At 39.6% G+C, this 26,525-nt stretch overlaps 1 long non-coding RNA gene across 1 annotated transcript in view; it reads left to right on the forward strand.

Moving 5' to 3' along the window:
• LOC126299034 (uncharacterized) overlaps window positions 1–24,153 on the forward strand; it is a 261,272-nt gene extending 237,119 nt beyond the window's left edge. Inside the window, exons 4-5 of the long non-coding RNA XR_007552713.1 lie at window positions 12,273–12,495; window positions 23,466–24,153. This is a non-coding gene — a long non-coding RNA (uncharacterized LOC126299034). The remainder of the gene's footprint in view (window positions 1–12,272; window positions 12,496–23,465) is intronic.
• The last annotated feature ends 2,372 nt before the right edge of the window (window positions 24,154–26,525 follow it).

The following is a 26,525-nucleotide window of genomic DNA, read 5'->3' on the forward strand; positions in this document are numbered from 1 at the left end:
TTTATTAGAATTGCTACGAACACTTGTGAATATCCTTGTGGGCTGTGGATAAAATATTGAGAAACGTTAAGCAACTACTAGACACTATGGAAATGTAAGTGTACCTCGCGACCCGACAGCTAATAGTCATTCTGCCGTTTCTGTCTAAACTGATTCTCCAAGAGAGATTTTGCCGAACCAGGAGGGTAACGGAGGAGTCAATGGCGAGTTAATTTTTAGCCATTAGCCCGCCAGATGCTGATCATGATAGAGTTCTAGGGGGGTGGGGGTGGGGGGTGTGGGTGGGGGGTGGGGGGGGGGGGGGGAAGGGCGCGCTATGCGTTTTTCTGGGATGTTGATTACTACAGCGTCCTGTGAGATGGCTGTGAGTATTCACGAGACGCTGTAGTAGTGAACTTCACCACTGCAGTCCATATTACAGCGAGATTCCTCTAAAAAGATTCATTGTTAACCGACGTGCCACTGCCTATAGTGACAAAAGTGTTCGAACTGGAGGTGTGTAGACTTCAGCGTCAGGAGTTTCCTACACGAACAAATAAATGCAATCAGTTCGCTGGCTAATTGTGCAATCAAAACAAAAGAGCAAGTGGTACCCGTGCTCCAAGAGTTCCGAAAAAAATTTAACTATGTATGTAGACAGTTCATCCATCCCCGGAATCGAGAATCTCGACAAGTTTTGCCCGTTATAGATATCGATACTGGCAGAATATCGGTCCCAGGAATTCCGAGACTTTCAAGAATGTTTTAATTTTAAGTTTAAACTTTTCGTGTAATTTCTCATTCAATATAGTAATTTTTCAATTATTTCATTAATTTTGGACTTGTATTAACATGCTATTGTAGTTGACAATTGAAGACGCTTTGAATTCGTCTGCTCTCGTCGCTCTTGGATTTACTGCTAAGATTTGACGGAAGTCTCCAGAGAATACGGTACAGCCAGCCAATAGGTCTAGTGTCGTTACCCAAATGTCGAATTGTTCTGTGGAATGCTTCAACATATATATTATGGTATATCGGAACCTTATACCAAACAACAGAAGTGCAATTCTGAATCAGTTGCCAGTATTACTTTGCTTTGAGGCATTGCAGATGCTGTACATGTCGTGGCCATAGACTGCCAGGGAGTATTTGTACGCCTATCACCGCTAGATGGCAGTGACATGATTTTCACAGCGACAGGGGACTTTACTTCATCGTCTCTCAGCCAGTTAGAACGAAATGTTTGTAAAATACACTACTGGCCATTAAAATTGCTACACCACGAAGATGACGTGCTACAGACGCGAAATTTAACCGACAGGAAGAAGATGCTGTGATATGCTAATGATCAGGTTTTCAGAGCATTCACACAAGGTTCGCGCCGCTGGCGACACCTACAACGTGCTGACGTGAGGAAAGTTTCCAACCGATTTCTCATACACAAACAACAGTTGGCCGCCATTGCCTGGTGAAACGTTGTTGTGATGCCTCGTGTAAGGAGGAGAAATGTGTCCCATCACGTTTCCGACTTTGATAAAGGTCGGATTGTAGCCTATCGCGATTGTGGTTTATCGTATCGCGACATTGCAGCTCGCGTTGGTCGAGATGCAATGACTGTTAGCAGAATATGGAATCGGCGGGTTCAGGAGGGTAATACGGAACGCCATGCTGGATCCCAACGACCTCGTATCACTAGCAGTCGAGATGACAGTCATCTTATCCACATGGCTGTAACGAATCGTGCAGCCACATCTCGATCCCTGAGTCAACAGATGGGAACGTTTGCAAGACAACAACCATCTGTACAAACAGTTCGATGACGTTTGCAGCAGCATGGACTATCAACTCGGAGACCATGACTGCGGTTACCCTTGACGCTGCATCACAGACAGGAGCGCCTGCGATGGTATACTCAACGACGAACCCGGGTGCACGAATGGCAAATAGTCGTTTTTCGGATGAATCCAGGTTCTGTTTATAGCATCATGATGGTCGCATCCGTGTTTGGCGACACTGCGGTGAACGCACATCGGAAGCTTGTATTCGTCATCGCCATACTGGCGTATCGTGCGGCGTGATGGTATGGGGTGCCATTGGTTACACGTCTCGGTCTCCTCTTGTTCGCGTTGACGGCACTTTGAACAGTGGACGTTACATTTCAGATGTGTTACGACCCGTGGCTCTACCGTTCATTATATCCCTGCGAAACCCTACATTTCAACAGGATACTGCACGACGGCATGTTGTAGGTCCTGTACGGGCCTTTCTGGATACAGAAAATGTTCGACTGCTGCCCTGGCCAGCACATTCTCCAGATCTCTCACCAATTGAAAACGTCTGGTCAATGTTCGCCGAGCAACTGGCTCGTCACAACACGCCAGTCACTACTCTTGATGAACTGTGGTATCGTGTTGAAGCTGCATGGGAATGCAGCCTGTACACGCCATCCAAGCTCCGTTTGACTCAATGCTCAGGCGTGTCAAGGCCGTTATTACGGCCAGAGGTGGTTGTTCTGGGTACTGATTTCTCAGGATCTATGCACCCAAATTGCGTGAAAATGTAATCACATGTCAGTTCTAGTATAATATATTTGTGCAATGAATACCTGTTTATCATGTGCATTTCTTCTTGGTGTAGCAGTTTTAATGGCCGTTAGTGTAGTTAACAGGGCACTACTCAGATCATGACCACGCTCTTGTTCGGTAAGTGTAGTCGTTTATGCGTCCTACCCCGCGCATTTTGAATGTGCTACAACTTCATATCAAATAACGTACTTCAGTTTCGCTGTTTTGTTCCATCGAGCGAGATCGGTTAGTGGCCACGACAACGTGACCTTTTTCTTCTGTTTCATCAGTAGGGCGCAAATATCGAATATCATAATTGGCGGACCAGCGGCGGAGGGGGAGAGGGGCAGGTGCAGGAGAGCTCTACACAACATCTTAATGAGGGTTAAGGGTACCGGCCATAGTAGATCCCCAGGTGCAATCCGTATGTTTTCGCCGTGCGACTTTAATGACGATTTCGACTGACAGCTTTGTGAGGAACAACTGTGGATGGGATGCTCGCGAACACGTACCGTAGAGAGCTTAGTGAGTTCGCACCTGCAACCCACAAGGCTTGGTTGCAATACAAGCCACACACTGACTCATTGCCAAATGACCATTGACTTTAGGACTCTACAGGGGACGTGATCAGCATACGAACTTGTGGTGTTGATCACAGGTTCTGAGATTTAAAAATACGCAGCCTGGGCTGAGTTGCTGTAAATACGGCTTTGGTATTATTCACACGTCTCGCCAAGCTTTGTACACCCACAGGTTGGGGTTGTCGGAGACGTTGCTGAAACCTGATAGCTACTGAATGTTGGAACTCCGACAGAAGTGAAATGACATAGCGTGTATTTTTTTAAAGAAATGTCCACTATCTGACTTTAAATTACTATTCATTTATTTCACACACTCATTATTTTGGCTTTAGCTATCATCAAATGCAAGATGAAATACCATAAAATGGCCGGCATGCCTCAATGACATGTCATCGTCGAAGTGACATAACCATATATATGTCTCAGTTCGACGATGTTGTCATTTAGATACGTCGGACATTTTGTGGTATTTCATCTTTCACTTGAAAATAGCTAAGATAGATGAATAGTAATTTACAGTCAGACGGCGGAAATTTCTTTCAAAAAGTTCTACATAACATTGGTCCCCCATGAGAGAAAAATCATTAAAATAGGGGCTACGTGACTGTGAGGGACGCAATGGGTTTGGACCATGGGGAATGCCCAGCTAAGGCACTGCAGTCATGGGCTATGCGGCTGGTCCCGGCGGAGGTTCGAATCCTCCCTCGGGCATGGGTGTGTGTGTGTGTGTGTGTTTGTCATAAGGATAATTTAGGTTAAGTAGTGTGTAAGCTTAGGGACTGATGACCTTAGCAGGTAAGTCCCATAAGGTTTCACACACATTTGAAAATTTTTGAATGCCCAGGTGCCTCTACGCACACACCTTGGTGCGTCAAGTTTAGCTGAAAAGAGTGACATGAGCCTTAGAAATCCAGCTGCCTGTACCAGATTTTATTTAAGGAGAATAAATTAAAGAACTTCATTATCCGATTATAGTTTAATGGAGTTAAAAAAGAAGTCAAACGACGTTAAATAGGACACTATAGGCTTATCATAATAGTGGCGAAAAAACAAAAAAACTAAATTAAATTAATACCAGGATACTTTTTTTTATAATAGTGGAACAGAGTAGGAAGGAACTTCGGACATAGGCTTTATTGTAAACAAGAAATTTAATATATATAAGTATTGAAGGTATCTCAAACAGCGTAGTAAGATTTGTTTTAGAAATAAACGAAACCTACTTGATGCACTTCGTTCAGCTACGATGCATCAGCACTCATTTTCTGATGAGACAGAACAACTTTACGAAGAGTTACAGAAACTGTACATCTAAATCCTCTTATATCCTCCACAAGCCACCGTACGGAGCGTGGCGTAGAGGATCCTGCATCACTACGTCATTTCATTTCCTGTTCCACTTGCAAAGAGAGCGACGGAAAAACGACTCTCTGTGTACCTCTGTGTGAGACCTGATTTATGGTATCTTATCTTCGTTGTCCTTATGCGAAATGTATGTTTGTGGCATTAGAATCGTTCTGTAGGCAGCTTCAAATGCCGGTTCTCAAAATTTTTTTTGGTAGTATTCCTCGAAAAGAATGTCGCTTTACCTACGTACAGTCCCATTTGAGTTCCCGAACCAACTCCGTAGCACTTGTGTGTTGTCGAACGTACCGGTAACAAGACTAGCAGCCCGCCTCCAATTCCTTCGATATTATCCTTTAATCTAAGTTGGCGCGGATCCCAAACACTCGTGCAGTACTCGAGAATAGACGAAAAGGCTATGCCATTAATACACCCAGGAGGAAGGCTACCATGGTGAATAATTTGCGTAGTCTGCAATTTGCTAAATTGGGCGCAGATGAAGCAATTGCAATGCAGAGAAATGTAGAAACCAGTATTCCTTCATTTATTCATTCATTTTTACGCGCTCCGCCATTAGCCTTCATCAAAATCCAGGTTCAGATAAAAACCAGAGGATTACATCGTTACATGGATGACTTGCAACGAACATGAGCAGACTGCCGAAACGCGCAAAAATGAATTAATAAATGAAGGAATACTGGTTTCTAGTTTTCTCTGCATTGCAATTCCTTCATCTGCTACAAATTCTGCAATTGGCAGACCAGATAACTTTCTTAACAATAGGTCGGACTAGCGTCCTATATGCGGTGTCCTATTCAGATGAACCACACTTTCTTAAAATTCTCCCAATAAACCGAAGTCGACTATTCGCCTACTCTACCACAGTCCGACGTGACTGAGTTATGGACACTACTAATGCTGTATTCGAGCATTACGGGTTTGTTTTTCCTACTCATCTGCATTAACTTAAATTTTTCTACATTTAGAGATAACTGCCATTCATCAAACCAGCTAGAATTTTGTCTAAGTCATCTTTTATCTTCCTACGGTCACTCAACTTCGACACCTTCCCTTCCACAACAGCATCACCAGAAAACAACAGCAGATTGCTGGCCACCCTCTCCACCAGATCATTTATGTACACAGAGAATAATAGCGGCTCTATCACACTTCCCTTGGACACTCCAGATTATGTACATTCGCCGTCTAGGACAACGTACTGGATTTTATTTCTTAAGAAATGTAAGAGCCACTCACATTCTGGGAACCGCTCGTACGTGCATTAAAAGTCTGCGGTGGGACAGCGTGTCAAATACTTTTAGGAGATCCAGAAATAAGGAATCTGTCTGTTGCCCTTCATCCATAGTTCGCAGTATATCATATGAGAAAAGGGCAAGCTGAGTTTCAAACGAACGATGTTTTCTTAAACTGTGCTGATTCGTGGGCAGCAAATCCCACAAAATGAGGGATTTTCAAGCTGCTAAAGAAGTAGCAGTGACAGTTATCAATAAGAGCGTGATTAAAGTAATGATAGTGCTCAACCGTTTTCAGTTCTCTCTGCCAATAAATTCCAGAAGCACTGAGAGGAAGAGATGGCAGAATAGCAGTACTAGTAATAGTAGTAGTCGTCGTCGTCGTCGTCGTCGTTGTTGTTGTTGTTGTTGTTGTTGTTATAGAAGCAACCTATCCTATTAGAGGAACACAACACATACTAGTAGACATCAGCGTGCGTATTACAATCTATTTCGTTGGAAGTAGCTGAGGGGAATGATGTTATTACATTTCAATGTCACCCAAGGGAAATCGCATCTGTGTTCAGTAGAGTTCTCATCCAGTAAATATGATGTGCATCCGAACTGAATTTTCTGCAAGTAATCTCAAATTCTGATCTGACATAAAAAAATAAAATCGTCTATTTCGAATTTGTTCTCGTTTTGATTCAGAGGGATAACTGCTGTCGCTATATCCTGTGTTCTCAAGATGCTGAAATGGAACACAGACTACAGCGCATTATTCTTGGCCGATTAATTGGCCATTCGACAACGTTCAGGAAATCTCATATTTAAATCACAGCAAGATAAATCAGTTGTCCACGTTTTTTGCTGAAGCAGGGGTAGGCAAGCGTTGCACTTATGTATGTTACAATACGTATTAAAAAAATTGTCTGATCTTGTAAAACACAAAACGACAAAACCGAAACTGTAAAAGCCAAACCTCACATAGAGGAGGAGTAAAGTTAAAGCCAAGAAATAAGAGAAGTATGAATGAAGCCTTTTGTGGTACACTAGAGAAAATTAAAAAACGAATCTCACTAAAGACGTGACCCAGAAACACCTGTCGTATTCAGCGATCAGCTATATCTGATCACACATGGACCACATAACAACTTGAGAGAGATGATTCCCCTAGCGTGTCCGCAAGGACTATCAGGAACCATTTGCAGTGTAATGGGCTGAGAAGAAGGGCGTGAAACGCTCTTCCTCACACCTAATCTCTGTGCAGCCCGGCTGCAACTGTGTGACACAATTAGGAAGTGGAGTGATGAGGGAGAATTCTGCTGTCGAGTCACTAATGGTCGTTTGAGATTTCTGCGTCGGTAGCGAGAGTGTCAACAACTAAAGTGTATCTGGCACTAACATACAGGCCCTAAACTGGTTATCGTGGTAAATGGGAGCCATGGCTATCAACGGAATTTAAGAGAACACCAGACAGTCTCATCACCAGACGACCACTACAAGGAAAAAAAGAATTAAAATCACTCCACTCCATGACTGCCGCAGTGGCAATGGTACAGCAACCGTAATAGATCTTTAGAACAGAAAAACTGTTTTAGTTGCCGGCCGCGGTGGTCTAGCGGTTCTAGGCGCGCAGTCCGGAACCGTGCTACTGCTACGGTCGCAGGTTCGAATCCTGCCTCGGGCATGGATGTGTGTGATGTCCTTAGGTTAGTTAGGTTTAAGTAGTTCTAAGTTCTAGGGGACTGGTGACCACAGCAGTTGAGTCCCATAGTGCTCAGAGCCATTTTTGAACTGTTTTAGTTGCAACCAAGATTGTTTTTTTCTGTTGTAAAGGAAAAAAAGAAGGAAGATTAGGATTTAACGTCTCGTTGACGAAGAGGTCATTAGAGATGGAGCACAAGCTCGGATTGGCCAAGGATGGGGAAAGAAATCGGTCACGCCCTTTCGAAGGCACGATTCCGGCACTTACCTTAAGCGATTTACGGAAGTTATGGAAAACCTAAATGTGAACGACTAGACAGGGGTTTGACCTGGCCACCTCCAGAATACTCACTGCGCCACCTACGAAATGTTCACATTTTCTCTGTCCGTCACAATCTTCTGACCTGTAGCGATATGACTGTCTGCATTACTTGCAAAGTCATTTGACCAAGTGCGACAATAGGAGGATTTAGTGTGAAATATTACCTTGCCAAACCACGTCTGACACGCCTTCGCTCATGTCTGTGCAAGACAGCGGGACTGTATTGTAAATACAGAAGGCTGTAAGATAGTAAAGTTTTCGTTCGATCCAATCTGTCAGGTACGTACAACCAGCGAATAAAACTTAATACTTGTGAGGCTACTTCTCCGGGTTTTCATTTCAGTCTTGCAAATTTTCATTCTCGCTAAAAAGAAAGAAAGAAAGAATAGAAAATCATGTGATGCAAGGAAGCATTTGAACTTGGATTTGAAATACTGATACTTATTAATCAATTGTTATTGGTTTCTTCTTTTTTGTTATTGGAACTCTTATAAAAAGCAGTAAATCTATCCAAAGTGCATATTTTTCCACTTTTTATGTTTGTTTGGTTGGGTTGGGTTTTTTGGGGCAGTAGACCAGACAGCAAGGTCATCGGTGTCATCTGATTAGGGAAGGATGGGGAAGGAAGTCGGCCGTGCCCTTTCAAAGGAACCATCCCGGCATTTGCTTGGAGCGATTTAGGGAAATCACGGAGAACCTAAATCAGGATGCGTAAAGAACGATTATCAACCATGACAGTTCTGGTAGACTGCGGGAAGTCACAAGCCATTTCACTAGTCAACTCATTCGAACTACATGTTTGTTGTGTAAGAGAAATCTGTCCTCAGTGTACTTCCTATGATTGACCATACTAACCTTGGTACACATTTCTCAAAAGCTATTCATTCCAATCAAACCAAATTTGGAACGTGCATAAGTTGTCATACCTTCTTCAAGGTGTGTTCCTTATATGAAAGAAGCATTGTTATCACACTGGGTATTTTAACTGCTCCGTGTGAACACATTTATCAGTCAGCTGTACACATAAAAAATAACATTGGTAATTACAGCACAAATAGCTCTGTCCATGACCATGGAACAAGAGCTAGATTCATCTTACATTTGCCAAGAAAAAATAAACATAAAACTCAAAACAGCATTTTCTACCAAGGAATAAAACAGTACAATGAATTACCAAATTCTCTGGAAACGGTCCTCCTGTTCATGATTCTTGTACATAGGCCTATTATAAATTACTCATCTTTCCCCATAGCTTATATCTATTTTTCCGACTATTTCAACGTCCTGCACAATTTCAGATTTTCAACCCTTTTCTAGGTCGAGAAATCCTATGAAATTGCCTTGATTTTTTTTTTTTATTAAGTCTTGCTTCCATCATCAAGCTCAATGTCAGAAGTGTACCTCTGATGCATTTACCTTTCCTAGGGCCAAATTCGTTGTTTTTCTGAGTCTGACGGCATGCCTCCAGTCTCATAGATTCTACACATTTTGTTTCCCCAGTGATTTTCAGAATTCCGAAAAAATGTCAGCTATCACTTATGGATCCCCTGAGATCTGGAGTAGAGAGTTTTTATTCCTTTCAAAATTCTCTTACAGTTCGAGAATTGCAAAAAATTCTGCAGATGCCCATGTCAAAATCCATTTGTTTCATTCTCCATCATGTAGGCCTAGAGGCCTTTGGCATAATCTTCCCACCTCTCTGCTCCCTGTTCTCTATTTAACAGTGAAATTCCTTTTGCACTCTTGATGCTGACACCTTTCCTTTTGATTTCACAGAACGTTTTATTGACTCTTTATGCGCAGAACCTATTCTTATATCCTCGCATTGTTCCTGCAGTCATTTCACTTCAGTGTCCAAGCCCTGCCTACTGATTTCATTCCTTAGTGATTTATGTGATTTACATTGCTGAATCAATGTATTTTGCTGAACAGTTTTGTATTTCAGTCTACCATCAATTATTTGAAGTATTTCTTCTGTTACACAAGGTTTTATCGCAATAACATTCCTTTTGTCTATGTTTTTCTGCTCAGTTTCTGTGATCCCCCTGTTTAGAGGTGTTGACTCTTCTTCTACTGAACTGCCTACTGTGGTATTCATTATCATACTATTTAAAACCTCACAACTTCAGATGTGCATACTTATTTTTTGAGTACTTTAGAATCTAACTTCTTTAGACATTTATGCTTCCTGGTCATTCTCTTCTACTTCAGCCTACTCTTCATCCTTCAAATTGTGTTCAGAATTTGTATCTGCTACTTGGTGCACCTTACAATCCTGCATCTGATTTCATAATCTCTGCCTCATTATGATGCAATCCAGATGGTATCTTCCCATTTCTCCAAGCCTTTTCCAAGTATATATCATTCTCTTGTGAGTCTTGAACATTGTATTTGCTATTGGTATTACTAGTTGAAATTTACTGTGGGACTCAGTCTTTCTCCTCTTTTTCTTTCTGTATTTCTGCTGTAACTCTGTTTTATTCCTTCTCCTACTATAGCATTCCAGTCCTCCATTTACATTATATATCCATCTCCTTTATAATACTGAATTACATGTTGTATTCTCTCTCTCTCTCTCTCTCTCTCTCTCTCTCTCTCTCTCTCTCTCTCTCTCTCTCTCATTCTCTCATTTTCTGCTTTTGCTGTTGATAAGTATACCTGAATTATTGTTGTTGGTAATGACTGTTTGGCAATCCTCATAGGAATAATCCTGTCACTGAACTGTTTATAATAAAACATTACATCTTTTACTTTTCTGTTCATAGTGAATCATGCTCCTATTATATCATGTCTTGGTGTGACTGACATTACCCTATATTTGTATGATCAGAAACTCTTATATTCTTTCCACTTCAACTTGCAGACTGCTACTATATCTAGTTTCCCTACCACATTCAGTCTTCTAACATTCCACACTCACAGAATATTAACCTTTTGCTGATTTTCTCATGATCACTTCCTCCTTTTCAACCTTCTCCCAGGTATAATAGTATGAAAAGGGAACATATGCTGAATATATTGTCAGTGGAGAGATCATCACAGTATATTTTGAGTTATAGGCTACATTTCCTGCAGATAAGCATTATGTATTTTCAGACCATTTTCCATTTCCTTGTGTATCCTCATGCCTCCTTTTTGACAATAATGTAAACCAAACTCCCAGCCACACCATGCCTTGTCTGACAGCATCTGCTAGTTCTTGCTTCCTCCTGTTCATTCTTAGCAGAACTTTTTAAGGATGTGCAAACCACTTCTAGAACAGCTGAGAACTCCTATGGTGATGTGAACGCTCCTTGCCTGAATCCTCTTCCAGTTTTCAACATTACTATTAACATGAAGTCTAATGCAAACTGTAGCAGAAAGGTACATATTCTTCTTTTACACTAACATAGGTTGAATCAATTCTCAGGCACAATAAAAAAAACACACACACACAATTTCGTGCTTGGAATGACTCCTTACCCTCTCCCTTAAAACCCACATCCTTTCATCTTTCCCTCTCCTTCCCTCTTTGTTCCCGCCGGTAGACAGGCACAATAAAATAACACACAAACACACACACAAAATTACGAGCTTTCGCAACCGGCGGTTGCTTCATCAGGAAAGAGGGAAGGAAATATTTTCCTCAATACTGAGGTTTCTCTTGAATGTAACAATATGCTTGAAACTTATTGCAATGAGTACTACACAAGTGCTCAAACACTCTCTCATTAAGATGTGTTTCAATCTTATTTATCCTCTTCTGCACCAAATCTTCTTATTGTCACTTGTACATTTTAGAGCCAAGTACTCATTGGTCATCATCATCATCATCATCTTCTTCTTCTTCTTCTTCTTCTTCTTCTTCTTTCTTCCCTTAATTTATGACCCCAATATCAGTTTTGATATTCTTGTTTCCTCCATTCTTTTTATATGCCATACCACTGCAATTTTTTCAGTCCATCACATCACATATTCCTTCTTCTACTTCTACCATTTTTATTACTTCATTGTTCCTTATGTGGTATTTTCTGAAAATCTGTGCTGACGTTTTCAAAAATTCCATCTCTCATACTTTCAGCTTGTTTATATGCCTGTGATAGTTGTCCAGGTCTCTGCTGCATACAAGACTATACACTCTCATATGACTTGCATTTGAGTCTTTTCATTCCATTCATCACATTCCTGCTCCATAAGACAGCTAAAATTTTTCTCCAAGTCAAAGAATCCCAGAAGTTATATGTATGGTATTTTAAAAAAAAGTATGTGACAGACAATTCCCTCCTCTCTCCTTACTAAATGACACCTGCCATATAATCTTATGCAAAATCATTTCACATGAGCCAGACAGTATGAGGAATACTTGTCCTGTTGAAAACTGTTTCTACATTCAGTTAATAAATAAAGAAAATGCGATGTGATATAAAATAAGATATATGGTGTGCATTCTTTTTTTCCATTGTAATAGTAATATCATTGTTGGACCACTGCTAATGTGTGATTTATAATGTCTTCTAGTAATGAACATAATGTTGTGTGATGTTTGTTCTTCTCTTGTCTCCAGATGTGGAAAACTACCAGTAGCAGCAATACTGTGCATCCATTCAGCTTGTGTGCTATGAAGATGGACAGTCAGGTATGACCAGAACAAAAGTGTCCTGAGCCTTTTAAGTGACATGAGACTTTTCATCAAGAGTAGCCTGTGTGAGAAGAGAGAGCCATGGTCCTGTACAAAGTGCATCACTGGGACCCAGTTGCTGTTTTTGCTCAAATGGCAGATGAGTGTGGTAATACTCTCTCTGAAAGTAATAAATTTAGCAATCTTTGTGAGTGGTAACATTTCTTGCTTAAGATAATACAAATTTAAGTTAGTATGAGTACTTACTAATCACATTACTTACAATAAATAAAATGTTAACTCAGTTAACATAAAATACCTTGAATAGTGTTGTTTGTAAATCTAATGTCATAGAATTGTTATGGTCCCTGAAGGAGAGACTTATACTTAATTTTCACATGGATTGTGTGAACTATGGGGCAAAAACTGTAGGGAAATTGCAGTTTATAGATGTATTGACCTGCAGATGAACAGAACACATTCTGACACTTAGTGTTCACCATAAATGTACTCATACCTAATTGTATATGCATGCATCAGTCATTGCTATCTAGGGCAAAGCAGTGGCGTTTTCCAAAACTGCGGTATCTGAGTTCTGCAGCAATAGGGATACAGGGCAGAAAATTTGTCATGGTCTCTGACTTGTCTGTCATGTCAATCAAGGGGCTGTAGAGATGCCCTGAAGTAGCCCTTTTCCTCCATATACTGACAGTTGGATAACATAATGGAGAAGCATCGGGTGTGATCAGTATTCTGCCCACCTAACAAAATTAGATTATTCCTGGGTATCATAAGATGTTATAGTGATCTCCATAAGTCATGAATTTTATCTGCTCCCTTATCTTTGCAGTTTAGCATCTGAAAGGTAAACAATCAGAATCCTGGATGATCGCTGCATAGAATGTAAGCAGCACCCATTGCAAAGATACCAACCAACTCCCCCCTCCCCTCCTCCAACCACACCACCACCACCACCACCACCACCACCACCACCCCATCTGTCAAACCAGCAGTCATGTAACAACTTGCCAAGTGAACTCTCCATGGATATCAAACAAATAAAGTTGGCGATTCATAAATTAAACTTATGGGTTCAATTAGAAAAGAATCCATTAAAATTAAAATCATAGAACATATTAACTGTTACTCAAGGTTCTGCCACAGCTATGTCTAGGATCTGCAGCCTTCATCTGCATGAATAACAGCAGAGATATAAATTAGAATTTTGTGAACAAAATGCCTGTTCAAAGATGGATAAAATATAACAAGATAGCTTTTAGAATGCTTGGAGAGCCAGACAGAGCAAAAGCAATCTCTGTGACAGGGTGACAATGTAAAACGATATTCCTGGAATGACATAGGTTTTGCAAGAGTAGTAAATGCCTCCATGTATACAGTAAAACTGCTCTAGCCTCCTGGCATTGATCTATCAGCAACCTGATAGACTACAAAATATTGTATATTTCTGCCACAACTGTTTACCGTTTGCCTCAACTTCTTGTATATCTTGTATGCTGGAATAACTGCCCTCCTCCTCCTCCTCCTCCTCCTCCTCCTCTTTGCTCTCAGAAGATAAAATGGAGAAATCTTCACAGAAATCAAAGTCATAGAAGGATGAGCAGAAAGATAAACTACTTTCTGAGGCTTCAGGTGTTTCGCTTCCCAGCCCTGCAGCAGTTGAACCTATGCACACGGACAATGGATTGTGCAGTCAGGTGGACCACAACCTGGTTGTGAAGTAACCACACCCATCTTTTTCATTTGTCACTTTCTCAGACCTGACTCCAATGCTCCTTCAATGGAACTAACAACTATGGAACTATATCTGCTCTCACCATTTGACCAAACTCCATCATTTAATGGCTTCTTACTCTGTAACTGGCATAGCACTTCAGGAAACATAGTTTACTGCAACACACATCCCTGCTCAGAAAAATTACAAACCCTTTTGTACCAATCATGTTAATGTCAAGAGAGCATCCAGTGGGGGTCTGCACCCACATACGCTTTGATATTTTCAATGAGAAGGTACCCCTTACCACTGCACTAGAGGCCTGTCAGTTTGGATAACAATAAGTAATTTTATCTACCCCCAGATGGATCTTTCCATTAACATGATCTGTTTGAGTTAGTGGCACAACTCCCTGCCCCCTTCCTCTTCTTGGGGGCTTTAATGCCCATAATCCTCTGTGGGACTGTGACACTTTGTCTCACAGAGGCCGAGTACTGTAACACCTCCTTTGAGAACTGAATGTCTGCCTACTCAACATGGAACTGCAGCCCATTTCAGTGTGGCCCACAGAATGTTTTCGGCTATTGATCTCGCAGTTTGCAGCCCAAGTATCCTACCCTCAATTAAGTGGTGCGTCTATGGTGAACTTTGTGACAGTGACCATTTTCCTATCATTCTCTCCCTCCCCACTCACAGACATCTGGCACCTGCTCCATGTTGGTCACTTCAGAAAGCTGACTGACAAACTTTCTCCTCTACAGGACTTTTGCAGCCAGTTGTATGACAGATATTGACAAATTGGTACAGGTATTGATACTATTACTCGTGCTGCAGCAGCAATGAAACCCTACTCCTCCTGCTCATCATGACAACGTCCAGTGCCATGATAGTCTGAAGATATAGTCACAGCTGTCATGGGATGCTACAGGGCACTTCAACGGCACAAGTGCCATCCCTCTATGGATAATTTAATAGCATTCAAGAGACTCCAAACAAAAGCATGGTTCTTAATAAAGAAAATGAAGCAAGAGTGTTGGGACAAATACGTCTCAACTATGTGATCCTACATCCCATTGTCCCAAATATAAACTGAACTCCACCACATTTGTGGCCATCCACCACCTGTGGCAGTTCCTGGCATCCTTGTCAATAACAACATCTGTACTGACCCCATGGTACTTGCCGAATGTTTTGCAGCACACTTTGCTGAAGTGCCCACTTGCAGTAATTGCCATAGTCATTTCCTGACCCAGAAACACCTTATTGAGTGCCGCCTGCCTTTTGGCAGGAGGAATTACTTCCCTTTCAATGGTGGGAAGGCGTTATTATTCATGTCCTGAAACCAGAAAAGGGCCCATATATTTTAATTAACTACTGGCCAATCTCACTGATGAATTGGCTGTGTAAGCTATTAAAATGAATGGTAAACCACTGTCTTTGTTAGTGCCTTGAAGCTGGAAGGCATATGTCACAATTCCAAAGTGGCTTTCAGGACTCCTGGTCCACTACAGATCACTTGTTTCATTTGGAATCTGCAGTGTGCAATGCTTTCATGCACTGCCAACATCTGATTGCTGTGTTCTTTGACCTAAGGAAGGCATGCGATACCACCTGGCGACATCACATCCTATCCTTTTTTATCCTGAATTTCATACCTTTCTGACTTTTTTTGTCCAGATAAGTTCAACTCTCAGCAACACATAAGTACAGGAAACCACTGTCCCTCAAGGACTGGTTCTGAGCATCGTGCTGTTCACTATTGCCATCAATAGTATCGCAAATGAAGTGGGCCCCACAGTCTCTCCGTCACTGTACGTGGATGATCTTTGCCTGTACTATGCCTCTGCATCACTGCACACCACTGAGCGCTAGCTTCAGTGGGATGTCTGGAGAGTCCATGAATGAGCCCTGAATCATGACTATCAATTTTCTCCTACAAAATAATGAGTTGCGCATGTTTATCAACTCCGGGCTCTGCACCCATACCCAGAAAATCATGGTGACCAGTTACTTGACGTCATCAAAAATGTTCAATTCTTGGATATTTCGTTTGAAAATGAGCTAACTTGACTGCCACATGTCCACTGGCTCAAGGCAACTTGCATAAAGAAGCTGAATGCTCTCCATTTTTGTAGTCACTCCTCGTGGTGCATGGACCACACAGATGTTCTGAAATTTCACAAAGCACTGATCTTATCCCACTTGGACTATACATGTGTTGCCTATGGGTTGGCAGCACCATCCATACTGAGCTTGCTGGACCTAATTGACCACAATGTCATGCAGTTGGCAACAGGGTCCTTCCGTATGAGTCCTGTTGAGAGCCTCCTGGCGGAAGCCAGTGTCCCACTGCTGGGGGTTAGATGACAGCAGCTTCTGCGAAGTTACGCAGTCCCAGTCTGTTAGATCCCTACCCACACGTCACTCAACTCTGTTCCATGAACAAAAGCTCCAAGTGTTTCTGCATCGCTCAAAACTGGGTAGACCAGATGGGGTCCGACTCAATATTCCAATATTCTACTGAAGGCCTAGAGCTCCCTCCCCGCACTGTCCTGTTATAGAAACGGACCTCTTTTACTCTTTTGTGGCCCCAAGAAGGATGCTGATCCTACCCTGCTCCAACTACCCTGCTGTTTCTTTCGATCCACCATGGATGGGAAGTCAACAACAGGATCAGTTACACTTTTGCACATGAGAAGGGACATGAGAAGTACTCTCTGCAGAGTGCCTGCAGTGTATACACTACAGAGTTGGTTACCAAATCTCTGGATTTGCAGTACGTGAAATCCCAGGTCATGACAAAGTTTCTGATCTGTAGCAATTCCATGAGTTGCTTAAAAGGTGTAACCCTGTGCTATCCCAAAAATTGTTTGGTCAACAAGATCCAGGGCCTACTGACTGACTCTACAGCTGTGGAAAGACAATGGCCTTCATGTGGACACTAAGCCACATAGGCATTCCAGGAAATGAACTCACTGACCATTTAGCTAAAGACAAAACTACAGAAGATCAACTTGACGTCGGGATACCGGGCACAGACTTACAATTACAACTTTGATGGAATATTTTGAGGTTCTGGGAATTGGAATGGCAGGCTACTATGGCCTAAAACAAGTGGAGAGCAATTAAAGGGTCCACTAAAGTGTGGCATACATCTTTCCAGGCCTCTTGGAAAGATGTCATTGTGTTTTGCCACATATGCATCAGCCACACAAGACAGGCACAAGTTCCTTCTGCATCAGGAATATGCTGCTCACTGCAGCTGTGGTAGTCTTACAGCTGATAGCCCATGTTCTTGTTGACTGCACCCCATTGGCTGATCTGCAGCGCGCTCTCAGCTTGCATACCTCAGATGCCTGTGGATGACTAGACAGCCACTACCAAGTATTTCCTGAGCAAGAGCAGAATTTACACTGAATTATAGTACTACTCCACTTCCAGTGTTAGGGGCAGTTGTGGGAAGGGGAAGGGGGGGGGGGGGGAGCCTCCCCATTCGACCACAGATTACTTTCTTTCCCCCTCATCTTGTTGTGCCTTAAGACCCTCTTGTGGAAGATGCTGCCTGGGTTATCTCTATTTCTCTTTACCTGTCATGTTACAGCTACTGTCATACCCTTTTAAATTCTTTCACTTGCTTATATAGTTTGAGTAGCTAAGTCCTCATTTTTTTCACTTTTTATGTTTTTCTCTCATGATAAGGAGAGACTGATGACCCACAAGTTCATTCCCTTTCACTCATAAACATCCTCATCCTTCTCCTCCTCCTCACTGGACTATCTCTTCAAACTGAATTATTATTTTTTTGTGTGAAAAAGACTTATGGTATATTTGATATGACGGTCATTGGCCTATAATTATTAATATAATTCCTTTCCTGTTAATTAGAGAGGGAAAAGCTTTTTTAATCTTGAAAAATTGTCAGATAGTGACCTGACTGTAAAGAGCAGTTTGTTGTACTTATGAAATAACAAGACCATTACAGTAGATTTATTCTGTTAGGTAATCAGATAAACTACAAAACCACAGAAGTGTGCAATTGCTTTATGTCTGTATTATAATATTGTGTATGTGTCAAGAAACAGTGATCTTGGGAGTAACTCAAGGTCAGAGCTAAGAGATGATGTTTGAGTACTGATTAAAGAAGCAGCTTCGCCAACAGTGTTTATGAAATGATTATTGACTATGTCTTCATGCTTAAGGCAAATTGTTGATTGATTCTTCACTTTTGTTTAACATTTCACTCATTGATCACTTTCTATAAAGCATTTGATGTATTCTTAGAGTTTATCATAAATTGATGTTAAGTTTATTGTGCTCATGACTGACTTTGTTCAGGACTTTCATATGAGGTTTGAAATAGTCATGGAATGGCGCACTGTCTGTAATTTTACCACATGTGAATTTCAGTCTTTTATTTCTGCAAGGTATCTATATTTCTAATGTTAATAGGCTACTACTAATTTGTATTGCATAAATAAGATATTAATTAAAAATGCTATATCATTAGTGCTGCAGAATATTCGTCGCTGGCACAAAATGCTCCTCCAGTCAGCTTTATTTAGTGGATGTTTGAAAGAAAAAAATTTCTTTTATAATGATGTTTTTTATTTTTGATTGCTTTCAGTTCACGTCTTTCCTGCTGGGAATGACATCTTATTCTCACAGTTTGAAATGTGCTTCTAAGTGGGTTATTGATTAAGCCCAGATATCAATTTAGTATTGTCTTCTTTGTATCAGCTGATCAGCTGTTTGAAGATTTCTTGCTTCTTTGAGTAATATGTATTAAAAGGTGCTGCCCAAGACCATTTAAATGAAGCTTATTAGTGATTTAAAATCTATGACCAACAGCACTACTTACATAATATGAGAACTGTTCCTTAATGGTAAGAATTAAAAAACACTTGTGTAAGTGCTCCAGTTGACAAACTTTATCTTTTTTCCTTTCTTTCTTCTTTACTTTCTTTTCTTTTTCTTTTTTTAAGGAATCCTATTTTTGGTGTCTTTTACTAAAGAATAAATTGACCAAGGTGGTGTTTCTTTGTAGATTACAGATGTTTCATTTTTATACACATAAATAAAACTGTGAAACAGTATAATGCAATACTTTAAGAAAAGTTGTCAATTTTTCAAGAGTGAGCATGCGTATTGCTGGTAGGGGAGCTCTATACACTTGACAAAACTCACAGTTGATGCTTCATTAACATATAAAATATTAGAAGGACTGAAAAGTAATGTCATTTCTGCACATGTCGACATTCATTTGTCATTTATCAGCCCATTGCGTACTCCAAAGTTGTGTCAAAGACATTTAAATGACAATCAAGGCACAGTCGGACACCGTTAACCAACCTTGCTCAACAATCGAATAACATTTTCAGCAGATTGGTAAAGACAAAAAAAGGTAACCGATGTACCACATGCAAATTATTGCTTCAGGGGCACAATGCAGAAGTGTTCTTTTGATAACTGGAGATGAAAAATGGGCAGTGTTTTTTTCTGAATGAACTGCCACGATGAACAGCTAAGCCAGATTTACACCCGAAACGGGCACTTTTGTGTGTCTGGTGGCATAGTCACAGAATCATTCATTTTGAAGTGCTGGGACAAATCAGTCTTTAATTGAAAAGTGCTAAGTGGTTGTTAACAGAAAAGGTATTATTCTGCAACCCAATAATGCAAGACTGCACTGTGCAAGACAAACCCAGGAAAAAATTTATGAATTGAGGTGGGAGGTATTACCTCACCCACCATACTTGCCTGATATTGCACCATCAGATTTCCATTTATTCTGATAGCTACAGAATTATCTATGTGGTAAATGATTTGAAAATGTGGATGATGTCCAAAATGCCATCTCCAAATATATTGCTCAAAAACCAATTGATTTTTATTGATCCAGCATTAAAAATTTGCACACTAGGTGGCAAAATGTTGTTCATAACTATGATGATTACACCATTGATTAAAAATAAAAACATGTAAGCAGTACATCTGTTTGAATTTAATGTAGAAAAATTACAGTACTTTCCAGTCCGCCTAATGTACACTATACTATGTCCATAAGTATTAGCAATGATCACAAGCTTCATAAAAAAATATGAATATTTAGCAATTTGATATCATTTCCAGGTGTGTGGAGAACAGCAGCAGCAGCATGTGGTTTTGATGTTTATTCATTAAGATGCTGAGGAGCACTGACATCACTTCACAGCTGGTTGCTAAAAGAATATTTCCGGTTCATACATTTCTACACATTCACATTTCCACACCATCACAGATTTCTTGACTCATTTCAATGAGGGATCTACTGTTCCATATCAAAAGTGGAATGCTGTTTCACATATAATGCACTTAACATGGCTAGCAGCAGTTTTTCATATCTTTCTTTTCATAATTTGCATTTACATAGCTATCAAAAATCTGTTTTGTGCTGTCTGTTTGGCTTCTTCAGTTTGTCATATCCATATTTATTAGCAGCTGTGATAATTTTGTTATTACAATTTTTTAAGTTTCTGCCTTAAATCCTGTTCATTATATCTAATGGAACACCATGTCTTTCACTTTAAATTAACCTACTCAAAAGCACACAGTTTCAGTTATCATATCCATCACAGCATAATTCTTACTATAGCATTTATGTTCAATTGATGCTTACTAATGAGAACACATACACTGTAGCAGTGTCAACCTTAACTGATGACTCATCATACCCCCTAACACATGCTTGAGATTATACCAGTATAACCCTACTGGCTCTTCTCTAAACTACAAAAAGTGTGTGAAATTGGCAGATAACATTGTCAAAGTTGAGCTTGTTATCCCTTCCCCCAACATGAAAAGTTTATAAAGAAACAGAAAACATAAAATGAGGAGTTGAATCACCATCAACTACTATGCATCTGTTTGGTATAAACCCAAAAGTTTTATGGAAACTGAAAGAAATAATAATTCATTTCAGAATTGTAGAAGTATACTAACATAGTGTATAATATTACAGTGAGAGAAGCTAAATAATTTACTTCCAATACCAAACTCATTACGTACCTTGCTGAAGACAAAATTCAGAATTTTTAATTGAGGTTTTCAGGCACCTAGGAATGAGTAACTGACACAGCTAGTAAACAAAATAAGTAAACCAGATTAATTTCAAGCCAGTTTCATAGTTAGCCTAGGTTCCTTACTTGTAAACAATTAAGTAAACACTTAAGTTCCACTAATAAGACACATAAACAGATTATTCATCTCTAAACAAACCATAAGCTGACCATCACTTGAATTCAAAAATCCTGACTTAATAACAGGCAATGGTTTTGTCAGTGACAATGTCCAAGTATTAATATTTCACGTAATATCAGCTGTTAATAGCCTCTGCAATAATATTATTGACAAATTTCACACTTAAAAATGAAGAATTTATTACAGGAAAATATTTAATAAGAACAATGAATTGTGTGTATCCTCCATAATCTTAATTAAAACACTCTAAGTAATTGGAAATACTACTAAAGTTTCACAGAACATTCGCACCATGATGAAGTATGTATTCCAAAACTGATAATAACTTTAAATAAAAATAGCATCCCTAATCATACTGTTCAAGCACCATACCATGACCACACTTTTGTCATCCAAATGATCAGAATGGGTAGTATGCAGACTGCAAGATGGGTTGCAAAATTTGAGTAACAGATGCAGAGAACAAAGAATTTAGTGGCTATGTATGTAAACAGTGTGGAGAGCTTACTGATGTGTGCAACTTTAATAAGGAACAAATTTTAGAAGCCTACTGACCATATAAAGTATCCGGAAAACAGTGAGAGTTTTGGTGCATTCATTAGAATAAACTGAAAATGTATGGATGATGATGAAGCCAGTAGCAGATGCAATGTGAGCAGCCATTCCTCATCCATGTATGTGACTACTGGATGTGTGGCCACACCGAAGCTACAAAACTCGCACCTTGTGGTACTCCTACCAAAAACTAGGTTTTAAAAACGTAAGAGTGAGAACTGTGTGTTAAACACATAATTGATTCTACCATTATCTCACCTAGTCTCTGTCATTCTTTGAGGTGAGGTGAGTGTATCTATCCCCTCATTAGTTTATGCTTTCCTGTACCTCATTTTAGCACTGAGTGTTACGACAACAGATCTGTATTCAAAAGTCAGTCCCTATTTTAGTTAGTTAGTTATTTATATTACTTGTTCCATGGATCATGAACACGATTCTTTCGTAATGATGTGGAACGTGTCAAAGTACACAAGATTCATTTATCCCAAATAATCATTGTTAGTCTTATATACGGTACAATTGTTAATGCTTACTGTATTTCTTTGGCCTATGTAACCTGAGTTGGGGTTGGTGTGATATTTCTTGTTTCTAATGTAAATTGATTCTTAAATTGTTACATGCCAGATTACTTGTTAAGTTGACTGTCTTGCATGCCACTGGTGTTCAGTGTAGCATTCCTGCTCTGTTCTTCCCATTTAACCAATGAAGTAGACCATACCTGTAAGGAATTTGGTACATTAACAAGTTTCAGATATCTTAATTCTCATTCATAAGTGGAACACAAGAGGCATTCACATGTTAATTACTCCAGTTTCCCAATTATGAAAGATGATTGAGATACCCCACATAAATAAATTAACTAACTTACGAATTTTTTAAAGGGCATCATATTTGCTGTTGACTGTAGAAATAACTTATCGAACAAAAGGTGTGCCATAAAGGCTGTAGTGTGCAATTTGCTAAACGGGCCACAGATGAAGGAACTGTAATACAGAGAAAACTTTACACCAACATTCCTTCATTTATTAATCCATCATAATACAGTTTCAGAAAAAAACAGAGGATTACATTATTACATGGTTGACTCTGATCGTGTTCGTTGCAAGTCAACCATGTAACTATGTCGTCCTCTGGTGTTTATAAACACCAGGATTCTGATGGCTACAACCAAAACACATAAAAATAGGTTAATAAATGAAGGAATACTGGTTTCTAGTTTTCTCTGAATTTATTATTCCTTCATCTGTGACCAATTCAGCAAATTACAGGCTACAGAAATTAATTATTTCATAATCACGATTTTGGTCTTTGGGCCATTTTCAAGTGGTGCTGCAAAAGATATTTCTTCAGCACATGTCAGTCTTTAAAATCCTCCAACACTGAAGCAAAATCTTTTGCAGCACTACTTGAAAATGGCCCAAAGGCCAAAATTGCAATTTTTGGAATAAATAATTTCTACAGTCAATGGTGAATCTGATGTCTTTTAAAAAAAATCTAAATGACTGTGAACACTGACCATGAGAAGTTTACTTATAAATAATTTTCATACATTTAAGTTTTTGCTATTAACAATGAAGTATTTGACTTCGCTGTGAATAATTGTGCAATTGTGACAGGTGGTGGGAAGCAGAATGAAGAAGCAGAGTGGGGTGAAACGCAGGCCATGAAAGACACCATGGAACATCTAACCACCAACGCCATTTTACTGTCAAGCAAAATTTCCAAGATACGTCTCTTCAGTACCAATGATCTTTATTTGTGTGACTTGGCACTGGAAGAATTCACAGATAGTTTGATAAATCGTGGATCTCCTGGTGCCAAAGCATACATATAAAAACTGCTACAATGCGGAGGGGAAATGCATCGCAAATCCTTCAGTAATACATTAGAACATTGTATTGTAGTGAAATGTTTGAAGCAATAATATTTGTGTGTAAATAAATTTGAATAACAACATCAAAAGTATATTAACTCATATAATTCATTTTTATGTTAAGATGACTAAGTAAGATACTTATATATAAGTTAGCATTAATGTGATACATTATAGAATGATTATTGTTAATAAATCAGACACAGTGCTGTCAATATTTTGTCACTAAGTTAATGTAACATAATTAGTTTAGATTATATATATTGGTTTGTCTATTAAATACTGCACAAGGTTTCCTGTTTTTTCAATAATTATTTGTTTCTCTGGGTGTATGAATAAAACATTAATGACCATGAGCTGTCAAAATCTGTCCACTGATAGTTGTAGAGTTCTGAGATTGTATTTAATGAAAATAAATGAGGTTAAAAATATAGTCTGTATTTTTTCAATATGGAATGTTATTTTTTTTGAATGAAACAACCTCAGTCCCCCCCCCCCCCCATTTCCCTGTTCTCTCTCTCTCTCTCTCTCTCTCTCTCTCTCTCTCTCTCTCTCTCTCTCTCTCTCTCTCTAACACTGCCTGAATACATTATTACATGATTTAGCTATCACAAGGTGCAAATTCTTGTCCTGAAAACCATGTCATGCTGCATCTGGACACACACAGATTCCATGTACAGGAATATTAAGATATGTCTTTGGTGCACTTTAATTCTTGAATTTTTTTTCCTTCTTGGCAAACACAGGACTATTCTTGTTCTGCACTGGTGGTCACCAGAAAACAAAGGAAAGCAAAACAAAGCAGAGATGCATCAGGCCTATGTGTCCCTGCATCATATGCTGTTAAGCCATATTTTCCACAGGTTTCTTTGCCCGCACTTCAGTTCTTGAATTTTTTTCTTCTTGGCAACAGTACATTCTCCAGCATTTTCCCCATTATTTGCCCCCTCCTCTCATGAAAACTGCCACAAATTGAATGGCAAGTGATACTGCTGCACACACTACCTGCTCCTGTACCTGCATATGTACCTGCTAAGCAACACCCATAATCACCAGTGATAAATTATAGACACAGACACCAATAATTTAAAAAAAAAAAACGCGTCTGGTAGATAATTACTTTCAAGTGGCAATAAACTGTTCCTTGGTCAACCCCCACCCTCCTTTCTCTAGTGTAATAAAAGCATATGCAAAATAAAATATGCACTGAGAGACAAACTACAAAAATATTAGAGCAGAAATCTGCTGCATCAGATGGGTATTGCTTCAGCCTAGAGCTTGATATATGTACCTAGGAACTAGGAAGTCTTAAGGCAAAGTCTTCTAACATTTTGAACTAATCGCCAAGATAGAACAATGAAAATAAGCCTCACTACTGAAATGGCTCCTATTATACAATGAAGTATGACTGTATTCCAGGCATGTGCAGAAGACCCGTACACTTGCCTCCAGAAACACACTTTAAAGATACCAGTGCTCTTGTACTAAGGGGCTACATCTGCACAAAATAGCTTAGCTTGGTGGTAACAAAGTCAAAAGTGGGCGACTGTATTTTCTAATAAAACATGTCTCCTCACCAGTCATAATGACCATTGAATTACAAACAACTCTCATCGTAATTTGGGTCTCACTAAAAATAATGGTTTGCTGTTTATACACTGAAAATAATGGTTTTCTCTTTATATTTGCAACTATATCACTCAAGAAATATAGTTCCCAGAGACATTCACAGGCTCCTCCTCCTCCTCCTCCAGAGAACCCAACTAACATCATTTTCTGTGGGGTGTACATTGTTACACACCAAGTATAACCAAGTATAAAAGCTTATGACTCACTTGGGAGAGTATCAAACAAGTTCAGTACTCTTCTTCTTATGAGTATATTAACAAATTATATGTAGTAGAGTAAATCTAAAGATGTAGATCAGGAAATGGGTAGGCACTTAAAAAAAAAAAAAAAAAAAATCACTGTCTTCACTTAGGTTAACTCCAGCATTGCATGTCATGGAGGTTGAGCTGTTTCTCAAACAGTGGGGAAGCACATAATCACCTGTTCTCTTGTGGGGCCAAATTTTCACTCTGGCATGAGAACTAGACCCAAGATCAGATCATATTCATTATACTGTGCTGTATCATCCATGCTTGGGTGTTAAATGTGGACTAACAGATCCTTTTTAGAAAATATTTTCTGGTGGTCTATATCCAGTCACCTGGAGGGAGGCAATGAGTTTTCTATTGAAACAGAGCAAGGCTCATACCAGGTGAAACAGATATTGTCTCCCTAACGAGCTGTGTAGGACAGATTTTTGAGCAGATAGTCTACTGCACTGTGTGTGTTCTTCAACTGTAAACCTCTTTGAAAGTGTTGTCTAAGCTACCATCATGCCCCAATACTATCCTTGAGGGTAAAATTGTAGAGATTTAAGTGTAATCTGCAAAAGCTATCAACAGCATTTAACCCACAGTAAGGATTCTTGTGGATAAGTTTGTGTTTTTATGCTCTTAACCCAACATTCCAACCTTAGTACAGCAAAAGGTTGGAAGTATGGGCTGAAAAGACTGATTCACATTTTTACATGTGTAAATTTGGATGGTTCATTTCTCATTTGTAACAAAATATTGTGCAAAATGGCAACTTTTTATATTTTAGTGTGTCTGATTTCTGGGCCTACTCTTTCATTAGAAATTCACACAGTCATGGTACCTTAAAGTCTTAAGAGCAAAGAGTGTGGAACAGCTGAAAATTTTAAAATGCTTCAGCAGTGAGCATGGAGCTCTGACAGGTTTTGTCTTCTACAGCTCTG

Source organism: Schistocerca gregaria, chromosome X (assembly GCF_023897955.1).
Source record: "Schistocerca gregaria isolate iqSchGreg1 chromosome X, iqSchGreg1.2, whole genome shotgun sequence".
Taxonomy (NCBI): Eukaryota; Metazoa; Arthropoda; class Insecta; order Orthoptera; family Acrididae; genus Schistocerca; species Schistocerca gregaria.